This window comes from Ovis canadensis, chromosome X, assembly GCF_042477335.2.
Source record: "Ovis canadensis isolate MfBH-ARS-UI-01 breed Bighorn chromosome X, ARS-UI_OviCan_v2, whole genome shotgun sequence".
Taxonomy (NCBI): Eukaryota; Metazoa; Chordata; class Mammalia; order Artiodactyla; family Bovidae; genus Ovis; species Ovis canadensis.
The window spans coordinates 14,345,443-14,356,538 of record NC_091727.1 but is presented as its reverse complement, the minus strand read 5'-3'; the positions used below and the strand labels follow the sequence as shown (position 1 = coordinate 14,356,538).

General features: G+C 40.6%; 1 non-coding gene across 1 annotated transcript; it reads right to left on the bottom strand.

Moving 5' to 3' along the window:
* Positions 1-9,029: 9,029 nt before the first annotated feature.
* On the bottom strand, positions 9,030-9,102 carry TRNAG-GCC (transfer RNA glycine (anticodon GCC)). Its single transcript has one exon. It is a non-coding gene; the product is annotated as a tRNA-Gly (tRNA).
* Between the last annotated feature and the right edge of the window lie 1,994 nt (positions 9,103-11,096).

Sequence of the window (11,096 nt, the reverse complement as noted above, 5' to 3'; positions counted from 1 at the left end):
GCGAGTGCTCATTTATGGAAAACAATATTCATTGTAGCACTGTTTATTTTGACAAAGAATTAGAAATTAAAGAGATGTAAAGACAAACTGGTTATGTGAATTGTGGTCATCAATACAGTGACAGCCTGTGTAGCTTTTAAAAATTTTGAAAGAACATATGATAGCATAGGAGATAACACCAGAACGGGAAAGACTAGAGATCTCTTCAAGAAAACTAGAGATACCAAGGGAACATTTCATGCAAAGATGGGCTCGATAAAGGACAGAAATGGTATGGACCTAACAGAAGCAGAAGATATTAAGACGAGATGACAAGAATACACAGAAGAACTGTACAAAAAGGATCTTCACGACCCAGATGATCACGATGGTGTGATCACTCACCTAGAGCCAGACATCCTGGTATGTGAAGTCAAGTGGGCCTTAGAAAGCATCACTACGAACAAAGCTAGTGGAGGTGATGGAATTCCAGTAGAGCTATTTCAAATCCTGAAAGATGATGCTGTGAAAGTGCTGCACTCAATATGCCAGCAAATTTGGAAAACTCAGCAGTGGCCACAGGACTGGAAAAGGTCAGTTTTCATTCCAATCCCAAACAAAGGCAATGCCAAGGAATGCTCAAACTACTGCACAATTGCACTCATCTCACACACTAGTAAAGTAATGCTCAAAATTCTTCAAGCCAGGCTTCAGCAACACGTGAACCATGAACTTCCTGATGTTCAAGCTAGTTTTAGAAAAGGCAGAGGAACCAGAGATCAAATTGCCAACATCCGCTGGATCATGGAAAAAGCAAGAGAGTTCCAGAAACACATCTATTTCTGCTTTATTGACTATGCCAAAGCCTTTGACTGTGTGGATCACAATAAACTGTGGAAAATTCTGAAAGAGATGGGAATACCAGACCACCTGACCTGCCTCTTGAGAAATCTGTATGCAGGCCAGGAAGCAACAGTTAGAACTAGACATGGAACAACAGACTGGTTCCAAATAGGAAAAGGAGTACGTCAAGGCTGTATATTGTCACCCTGCTTATTTAACTTCTATGCAGAGTACATCATGAGAAACTCTGGACTGGAAGAATCACAAGCTGGAATCAAGATTGCCGGGAGAAATATCAATAACCTCAGATATGCAGATGACACCACCCTTATGGCAGAAGGTGAAGAAGAACTAAAAAGCCTCTTGATGAAAGTGAAAGAGGAGAGTGAAAAAGTTGGCTTAAAGCTCAACATTCAGAAAATAAGATCATGGCATCTGGTCCCATCACTTCATGGGAAATAGATGGGGAAACAGTGGAAACAGTGTCAGACTTTATTTTGGGGGGCTCCAAAATCACTGCAGATGGTGACTGCAGCCATGAAATTAAAAGACGCTTACTCCTTGGGAGGAAAGTTATGACCAACCTAGATAGCATATTCAAAAGCAGAGACATTACTTTGCCGACTAAGGTCCGTCTAGTCAAGGCTATGGTTTTTCCAGTGGTCATGTATGGATGTGAGAGTTGGACTGTGAAGAAGGCTGAGCGCCGAAGAATTGATGCTTTTGAACTGTGGTGTTGGAGAAGACTCTTGAGAGTCCCTTGGACTGCAAGGAGATCCAACCAGTCCATTCTGAAGGAGATCTCAGCCCTGGGATTTCTTTGGAAGGAATGATGCTAAAGCTGAAACTCCAGTACTTTGGCCAGCTCATGCGAAGAGTTGACTCATTGGAAAAGACTCTGATGCTGGGAGGGATTGGGGGCAGGAGGAGAAGGGGATGACCGAGGATGAGATGGCTGGATGGGATCACTGACTCGATGGACGTGAGTCTGGGTGAACTCCTGGAGTTGGTGATGGACAGGGAGGCCTGGCGTGCTGTGATTCATGGGGTCGCAAAGAGTCGGACACGACTGAGCGACTGAACTCAAGTGAAAAAAGGAAGATGCTATAAATGATGGTAGCAATTTTGTAAACAAAAAGCAAAAAACAACCCCCTCTTTCTCTTACATTTATATATGTATATATGAATTATTGGAAGGAAATAGACTAATATGCAAGAAGAATGCAATTTTCTTTTTTATGACTTTAGTATTTTCCAATTTTTTAAGCATAAAGATACATTCCTCTATAAGAAATAAATTGAAGATGACTTCAAAAACATGCATTAGGATAAGCATGTATACCTTTACCTTCCAATCAATACCTGCCAAAATGTATACAGAGAACAAAATTTACAGTCAAAACCTTACAAAGAAACTAGGAAAGACTCACTTTTTACCAGGTCTCTGGAAAACAATGATCAGGCACAAAAAAAATAGTCAAAGTTGATAGAGGACTTCATAGGTCACAGAAACTTTTCCGCATGGGAGACTGGTGCAGAGTTACTGGAAGTGAGCGATGAAGGTTCTGAGAACCAGAGCAGGGCAGGGGTGAGGTATGAGTGGGCTTTAGCAAGATTGACTGATGAGCATAATTTGTTTAAGCCTTTATTTGGTGGTCTGTAGTTTGTAGTTGAATCTAAACAGATACAACAATATAAACAAACAATTTTAATGTAAGTAACTGGGTTAAAAATCATGGACACAGTCACAAAACTGGGAGAATTTTCTCTCATCTCCCAGAAAATTGTTCAGAGATATTATTCTATTTTCATTTAAAATTTTAAAATTATTATATTTTAAATAGTTGAGATATCTCCTGGAGGAGGAAATGGCAACCTACTCCAGTATTCTTGCCTGGAGAATCCTGTGGACAGAGGAGCTTGTTGGGCTACAGTCCATGGAGTCTCAGAGTCGGACAGGACTGAGCCACTGAGCACACGATGTGCCCAGACGCTCAAGCACATTGTGTATTTAGTGTTTCTTGAAGATGTTGTTGTTGTTAAGTTGCTCAGTCATGTCTGACTCTTTACGACCCCATGGACTGCAGCATGCCAGGTTTCCTGTCCTTCACCAACTCCCGAAGCTTGTTCAAACTCATGTCCATTGATACCATCCAACCATCTCATCCTCTCTTGTCCCCTTCTCCTCCTGAACTTCGATCTTTCCCAGCATGCTTGAAGATAAGAAAGGCTTAATTAGAGATAAGCAGAAATTGTTGTGTCCGGTTTCCTAGAATTAAAAATTATTTTATTGTAGTAAGAATACAACATGAGATATATCCTCTTAACACATTCAAGTGTACAATATGTTATCATTGACAATAGGTACAATGTTGTATAGCAAATCTCTAGAGTTTATTCATCTAACTTAACAAACTTTATGCCTGTTGATCAATAACTTACCATTTCTCTCTCCCTCTAGCCTCCCTCCAAAGACCATTCCAGTCTTTGATTTTATGAATTGATGATTTTAATTGTCTCAGTAATATATGAAATGTATGGAATCATACCGTACTTTCTGTATCTGGCTTATTTTCACTGAGCATAATGTCCTCGAGGTCTTCCATGTTGTCACATATTGCAGAATTTCCTTCGTTTTTTTAGGCTGTTAAAAGATAACTGAGGCACATTAAATTTTTGAAGACTTACTTGAGCAAACAGAGCAGTGTCAAAAGTGAAAGTGGTTAGGGGCACTCCACCAGCAGGAGCTAAAGCAAAGGGTTTTACAGAGCAGATGTGGAAGTAAAGGAAGGAAATTACTTGATTTGATTGGTTTGGGAAAGCCTGGTTGACTATTTGTGAATGATACTAAGTTTTGAGTTCTTAACCTTGAGACATTTCTAGGAATTAACTCTGGCTTAGATTTCAGTCTGCTTATGTAGGCTGCCAAGGCATTACAGCCACCTCAATTTAATGCCTCTTTAATACTGTAACAAGGCTGACTATGCGCATATCACATTTTCTTTATCCAATAATCTGTCAATGGACATTTATGTTGTTTCTGTATCTTTGTTGTTCACTTGCTAAGTTGTGCCTGACTCTTTGTGACCCCGTGAACTGTAGCCTGCCAGCCTCCTCTGTCCACAGGGTTTCCAGGCAAGAATACTGGAGTGGGTTACCATTTCCTCCTCCAGGGATCTTCCCAACCCAGGGATCACGCCCACATCTCCTCCATTGGCAGGTGGATTCTTTATCACTGAGCCACCAGGGAAGCCCCTTCTATATCTTAGCTATTATGAATAGTGCTGCAATGAACATGAAAGTGCTAAAGCTTTCTTTGAGAGCCTCACTTCAATTCTTTTGGATAAATACCCAGAAGTGGGATTGCTGGGTCAATTTTAATTATTGGACGAATCTCCATACTGTTTTCCATAGAGGCTCTACCGTTTTGTATTCCCACTAACAGTGTGAATGGGTTCCAGTTTCCTAGGAAAGCTTTTTTAAGTGGAAATTGACTCAGGAGGCCAGTGCCCTTTTCTTGTCCTGTTTTTTCCTTCCTTCTTGACCTAATATGTATTTCTCTTTGGCTTATCAGTATGGATGGTAATTGTAGCTTACAATTGTTGATATTCAAATATTGAGAAAACTCTTGAATTACTAGAATGAATGAAACTGGTTAAGATGACATATTTCTATGCATACTGATAGATTTTTTTGAGGACATTTTACTTAACATTTTTACGTTGGTATTTGAAGATATTTAGCCAAAGTTTTCTAGTGCTTTCTTTTTCTTTCTTTTTTAGTTTAATTTTATTTATTTATTTTTGGCTGTGCTGGGTTTCTGTTGCTGCACAGGCTTTTTCTCTAGTTGCGGTCAGCAGAGACTTCTCTCTAGTTGTGGTGCATGGGCTTCTCTTTGCAGTGGTTTCTCTTGTTGCGAAGCATGACCTTTAGGGCATACAAACTTCAGTAGTTGCAGCTCTTAAGCTCTAGAGCACAGGCTTAGTAGTTGTGGCTCACAGGCTTATTTGCTCCGTGGCATGTGGGATCTTCCTGGATCAAGGATCAAACTTGTGTTCGATTGATAGGCACAGTCTTTACCGCTGGGCCACCATGGAAGCCTTAGTGCTTTCTTTTTCAGCTGTTGGGATGACTATTTTATCTTTATCTGGTAAATGCAGTCTGATCTTACCTTGGTGAGCTCCTTTCCCCCAAGCAATAAGATTGTAGAAAGGTTCTCTAACATGGTTCTCTATCCTTTTCTTCCACCTCAGTGAGAAAGAGACTCAGGGTAATCAATCAAATTAATCTTTCCTTCTGACCACAGTGACTGTAGGCCAGTATATGACCCAAATAACCCAATCATCCTTTTCCTAATGTTCAGCGTATTGACACTGCTTCCTCAGCAACGTGGGAGAAGAGACAATAAATCCAAAAAGTAAAGAGGAGCAGAGATGAAAAGTGAGAGGTGGATAGAGATCAATCCTTGGTGATAGTTCAACCAAGGATCCAGTCATTCTTGATCTAACCATTAAGTGTTCAGTTATATTACCCACAAATTTTCCAGGTTGCATAAATGAATTAGAATTTGGTTTTCTCACTTGTGACCAAAAGAATCCTGACTTGATGTACATTTGTTGGAACAGATTAAAAATATTATTGCAGATGCATGCAGTAGAGAATTGTTTACCTTTTAGAAAGGATATTATCAATCTATATTTATTGATATGGAAAGATGCTAATGACACATTATTATTGAGTGAAAATCATCAGTATTTGAAGTGTGATTCCATTGAAGTAAAATAACATATATATGTGTATACAATCATCCTTAGGATCCATGAGGGATTGGTTCCAGGAGCCCTACCCCACCACCTGCCATATACCAAAATCCATGTACCTTATATTAGAATGGAGGGTACGGCTGGCCCTCCATATCCCTGGATTTCACATCTGTGGATTCAACCAAGAGTGGGTAGACATTTTTCTGGTTGTTTGAGTCCACAGTTGTGAAACCTGCAAATTTAGAGGGCTAACTGTATATTAACTGGGGGGAAAAAAATCCATCTGTAAGTATGGACCTGCATAGTTCAAATCCATGTTGTTCAAGGATCAACTGTATATGTGTATGTGTATATACATGCATATATAATTTTTAATTCTCAATGAGAAAGTGTTAACAGAAGAAAAAATAAGAACTCAGTTGAGAAGCTTGGTGAAGCAGGCCATAAACGACTTGTTGAGTTTTGTTCCTCAATGTGATTTTACTGAAGACTGAATAGTGGGAACTTTAGGAATTAAGTCTAGGTGATAAATTGTTAAAAAAAAATAGTCCTGGAGCTGAATTTGTTGTCTATGAAAAGAAAGCTGTGTCTCTCAGGTGTGAGTTCACTACAGGGGAAGAAGGAGGAAGAAGTACACCAAATTAGGCAAGTCCTGAGAACAGTTCTCTGGTTAGCACAGGAGGCAGGCTCCTTGTGATAGGGTTGCCTTTAAGTTTAGTGTCACCGATGCCAGAAAGATGCCTTCAAACAAGGTTGGCATGGATTAAGATGCTAGCGAGCCCAGGATCGTTCAGAGGATGCACTCATATTCTGCTCAGTGGCCGACTGTTCCATTAATAGTTGTCATTTGACCTCTGTCAAGGCCATAAGTAAATAAGCATTTGTACCCGGACAGTTTGTGATCATCCTCCCTCTTTATCACCCTGTGAAGAGGCTAGTTTGGCATGTGAAATGTGAGCTGATAAGGTGGCCACTATAATGGAACAGGGAATTCTCTTTCTGGATCTTAGGGTTAGGATGACCAAAAGCCGGATGAGCCCTTAAGGGTTGGAAGTAGTCTGCTACCAGAGGCTGGGAGCAAGACTGAGAAATCCCTCTTCCGAGGGACCCTAATGATGGGTCTTCATTTGGGTACTGCTGTCAAACTATCCTGTTATTTTTAGTTTTTAAAAAATTATTATTGCCAGCATTACAGGAAAGTCCAGTGTAAAGGCGTCACCTGGATTGTGTTATGCTGATGAGAGATAGAGAAGAGGGTGTATCCCTCACTTGTGAGACAGACAGTGATGGGACCTAGTGTACCCTGGTGAGAAGGTCAAGTGAGAAAGCTGTCACCTGGCAAGGACAGCAGTGTCCTGCAGAGCTGGGACCCCACTGTCACTGCTCTGCTGTGGGGTGAGGGTGGGGGTGTGCAGCAGGTTGGCCGTGTAACAGTGATGTAGGAGTGGAACGTACTCACCAGCACATGTGAGGTGCTCCCTGGAACCTCTCATAAGGCCAGAGGGGGACCCTTGATGATAAAGATATATAGGTGAATGAGCCCAGTAGTTCCACGTGGGGTGTGTGTGTGTGTGTGTGTGTGTGTGTGTGTGTGTGTCTACCATGAGAGGCAAAGTAGAAGGGGAATTGAGAGCAAGCAATTTGGAAGCATGTTTAAATGTTCCAACTAATTAACTGTGGTGTGACTTCGACTGGTTTTTAATTTCTTCTTTGTGCTTTTCTAATTGTTTGACTTTTCTTTTCAAATAATGAAAATGTATTGTTAAAATATTTTTACAGGGCTGAAAAAGGAGCCGAGTTCCCAGGTTAGCTCATTTATAACAGCTCTTAGTAGGAATTACATTTACTATTTCAGGTTTAATTTTGGAATGGGCTTAACTTAGCCTTTGGAAAATAATCCTCACAATGTAGAAAAATCAGTGAACTCTTTTGTGAGACAAGGGCCTAGATTTTCTCCTTCCTATTCAACAGCTATGTGACCTCAGATGAGTTTCTTTACTTCTTGAAACTATTTCCTTGTCAGTAAAGTCGTCGTGTATGCATGGTCAGTCACTCAGTTGTGTCTGACTGTTTGTGACCCCATGGACTATAGCCCACCAGGTTCCTCTGTCCATGGAATTTCCCAGGCAAGAATACTGGAGTGGGCTACTATTTCCTCCTCTGGGGATTCTTGACCCAGGGATCAAACCCATGTCTCCTGCATTGGCAGGTGAATTCTTAACCACTGACTCACCTGGGAAACTCTTACCAGTGAAAGAGAATGGTAATTTCCACCCAATGGAATGGTAGTAAGATCTAATTGAATTGTATGCACATACTATGAGTTATTATGAAAATGTAAGGTTTTATTAGTGTTATTATTATTATTGTTACTTGTACTGAGATTATGATGATGTCAAGTTTCAGGGAAATAATTTGCTTTCCCAATTGGATATCTGGTTGCTAACAATGATAAAAAGGTTTAATATAAGCTGTCAAAAGAAAGCAAATAAAACTTTAGGTCAAAAAAGAGGAATTGGATTTGTGAACTGGAATTTAATATGTAATGCATGAAATGCCTTACAGAGATGACTTAGAGCACTCAATAAAACCTGTTGGTTGGTTGATTTGATTTAGAGCAGCAAAATCCATGAAAATAAACACTGACCCATCTACCCAGGAAGGGCTTTGCAAATCAAATAGCTTTTGGTCAACAGGCCTGATGACAGACAATATGAGAAATTCAATTTGCTCCACATCTATTTTCATATATTGGCTTGGAATATTCTGGCTTTTGGGGGGAGTCTGCAGCAGAAATTGAGTGTTTCATCTGCAAGTTGAAGGTATGAGTCAGTTTAGTGAGCAAAGAAATATAAGCTGTATCATTGCTTAGGAAGATAATGTGAGGCATAAGTGGTATACATGGGTGAGGCCTAAATGGAATACTGTGAGCCCAGATACATTTATTTTGGTCAAATGTTCTAAAAACTATTTTCAATACTCTCTTTAAAATACGGCAGGCACCAGAACTCTGATAGCCCAATAAAAAGACACAGAGCTCAATAAAATGTGGGCAAAAGACTTGAACAGACGTTTTAGTAAGGGTGATAAATGAAGGGTCAATAAGCACGTGAAAAAGTTTTCAGCATTATCAGTCAACAACAAACTGCTAATTAAATACCATTTAAAAATGTGTGAGGTGTTCTTTGGAACCTCTGAGATGGTCTCAGGAAATACTGCTACTCACTTTAAATTAAGGACATTGACCATACTTCGCATGTGTTGACAAGGAGGTGCAAGAACTGCATTCTCTTGTGTATTACAGGTGGAAATGTGAAATGGTACAAACACTTGGGATCAGTTTCCTTTTCTTCTTTTTTCTTTCTTTTTAAAAAATATTTACGTGGCTGTTCCGGGTTTCAGTTGCTGCATGCAGGATCTTTAGTTGCAGCATGTCAGATCTCGTTCCCTAACCAGGGATCGAACCTAGGCCCCCTGCATTGGCAGCACAAAGTCCTAGCCACTGGATCACCAGGGAAACCCCTCCTTTACTTAAACAGTTAAACACACTCCTTTTGTCCCAGCAACTCTACTTCTAGGTATTTACTCATAAGGAGTGAAAATGTATCTTCAGCAGAGTGGAGTTGAACCAACTCAGAGCTAGGTCCCAGCCTTGACTCTGGGGGGGGGGGGTTTCATTGGGTTCTGTCATCTTTCTTTGCTCCACCTTTTACAAGGATTGGTGAGATTAGGTGGTTTCTCAGTTTCCTTAAAAACTGTATTTATAAGAGTCTGTGAAATAGTCCTTTGTGATATGGTTCTTATTTTCAAAGCCTCGGAAGCTCTGCCCCCCAGGCACCAGCATGTGTAAGGACTCAGATGGCATGAAGTCCAAAAGGTTTGGTAGCTCTTCAGAAATTATTCTGTTTTCAGAGGAAAATTCTTCCCCATTTCCTCCCCATCAGGGCTCAAAGCTAAGAAAGAGAGGTGTGTTAGCATATCTTGGGGAGAAGGAAATGGCAACCCACTCAAGTATTCTTGCCTAGAGAATCCCATGGACAGAGGAGCCTAGTGGGCTGCTGTCCATGGGGTCACACAGAGTCGGACACAACTGAAGCAACTTAGCATGCATGCATGCATTGGAGAAGGAAATGGCAACCCACTCCAGTACTCGTGCCTGGAGAATCCCCGGGACAGAGGAGCTGGGTGGGCTGCTGTCTGTGGGGTTGCACAGAGTCAGACACGACTGAAGTGACTTAGCAGCAGCAACAGCAGCATATCTGGAAGTTGCTCTGTTCTTGTGTCTGAATACATTAAGTAATCCATTCACCCACAAGTATTTATTAAACACCTGCTGCATATAAGGCATTGTGTTAGGAACTAGCTTTGAGGGAATACACGGCCATGAATAAAACACAATTTTATGTCCTCACAGAAATGCTTATGTGATTCGAATATAGACAAAAATATGACTGTGACATACATGGCACAGGCGAGACATACAGAAAACGCCATGAGTCAGAAGGAATTGAGTGATTGTTCTGACCAGGGAAAGCATCATCAAGGAATTTCTCATGGAGAACAGGGCATAGGAGCTGGGTTTTAATGTGCAGAGCGATTGAGAAGGAGCAGACAGAGGGAAATGCATGTAATATGCCATTCCATGGTCTATTCTGGGATGATGGAGAACTGGACACCACTGGATGGAACATAGCAGAGCATGGTAGAGGGACAAGAGATTCAGGTCAAGTAAAAAAAGCCTTGGTATGCAAGAGTAAGATGTTTGGGTTTTATTTTGGAAACATTTAGGCCCCTCTTCTTGATATTGTTGTTGTTTATTTTTTTAAACAATTTTCTTCATTGTCATGGGCTCTTTGTTGTGGTGTGAGGGCTTCCCTAGTTGCAGTGCACGGGCTTAGTAGTCATGGAGCAGGGGCTCAGTTACTCTGTGGCACGTGGAATCTTTGTTCCGCACCCAGGGATTGAACCTGTGTCTCCTGCATTTTAAGGCAGATTCTTAACCACTGGACCACCAGAGAAGTCCCTAGGACCTGCTTTCTATTGACAGTGGGATCAGGAAACTATAGCCCATGGGTCAAATCTGGCCTGTGGCCTATCTTTGTACAGCCTGTAGACTAAGAGTGATTTCTTACATTTTTCAATAGTTGAAAAAATCAAAAGAAGAATAATATTTCATGACAAGTGAAAATGATTTGAAATTCACATTTCAGTGTCCATAAATACAATTTTATTGGAACACATTTCAGGGTCTATAAATAATGCAGTGACCATAAATACAGCCACACTAATTTATTTATATATGGTTGTTTCATGCTACAACAACAAAGCTGAGTAGTTGTGACAGAGGCAGTGTGGCCCACAAAACCTGAAATATTTACAATCTGGCTCTTCACCAAAACAAGTTTGCCAGCCCCTGGCTTAGATAATCAAAATCTTTAACCTGTTGAAGAACTTCATTTGTTTTTATTGACCACTGTAAATGAAAAAACAAAACAAAACAAAAACCCACCA